Genomic DNA, 953 nt, shown 5'->3' on the forward strand with positions numbered 1-953 from the left:
GTCCACTGGCGTCGTGCTCGGCGGCGGGGCCCGGCGGACCCTCATCGGGCCCAATGCAGAGCCCTCATCCCACGTCGGCCCATGCCGCCGCCCCCGGCTGCGGGCCCGAAGGTTTCCACCTCCCTCGCAACTGCTGGGCTCGGGCCCATTCGCCTCCACGTCCAGGGACCCCGCCCCAGACCGCGAAAGTGCCCCGGCCCCCGTGGTCTCCCCGGTGCAGGCACGGTCCCCGAAGATGCCCCTTCTCCCGATATCCGGCTTTTGAGCTCCGCCAGATCCCAGCCGCCTCCTGCCCTGGTCCCGTTTCTGAGCGTCCCCAGGTGCAGAGTCCCAAGGCGCTCCGTTCCGAGCGTCCAGATCCTTCCCGTCTCCCCTACTCCAACCCTTCAACCTCGGTGGATGCCAAACGCCCCCCCTTTCTGGCCTAGCCAAAACCAATCCAGCGATCCCCCTTAATCAGGCCTGAAGCACTCCCTAGACAGGTCTCCGTTGCCTCTTCGAACAAGAGCCAGCCAAGCCCGCCCAACTCGCGACAGAAGCCCCCTGGACGGGTCGCTGTCGCCTTCCCCAATCAGGTCTGGCCAAGCCTCCCCTCTCCCACCCTCTGCCCCAGTCAGCAGTAACTCCTGCTGACGGATCTCCGCTGCCTCCCCTAATCAAGTTCGGCCAAGCCCCCCACCACTTCGAGTCGGAAAAAACCCTACGTCCGATCCCCCAGTTAAGCCTGGCCGAACATCTCCTGGAGCATTTCTCTCAACAGATCCTAGCGATGTCCCGCGGGCAGACCCAGAAAAGCTCTCTAGGTCCAAGTCTGACGCTTGTCCCTGCCAGGGCCCAACAAGCCCCCCTCCCAACTTTTTAACACGGCCTCCCCCAATCAGACCCAACCAAGCCCCGCCGAAACAGGCCCCCACACACACCCGATCCTCTCGACGTCCCCCCATCAGGCCCTA

At 64.8% G+C, this 953-nt stretch overlaps 1 protein-coding gene across 1 annotated transcript in view; it reads right to left on the reverse strand.

The window, feature by feature from the left end:
* TNPO2 (transportin 2) overlaps nucleotides 1-953 on the reverse strand; it is an 18,518-nt gene that overhangs the window by 16,313 nt on the left and 1,252 nt on the right.

The sequence above is a fragment of the Tupaia chinensis genome, unplaced genomic scaffold (genome assembly GCF_000334495.1).
Source record: "Tupaia chinensis unplaced genomic scaffold, TupChi_1.0 Scaffold138060_1, whole genome shotgun sequence".
Classification (NCBI taxonomy): Eukaryota; Metazoa; Chordata; class Mammalia; order Scandentia; family Tupaiidae; genus Tupaia; species Tupaia belangeri.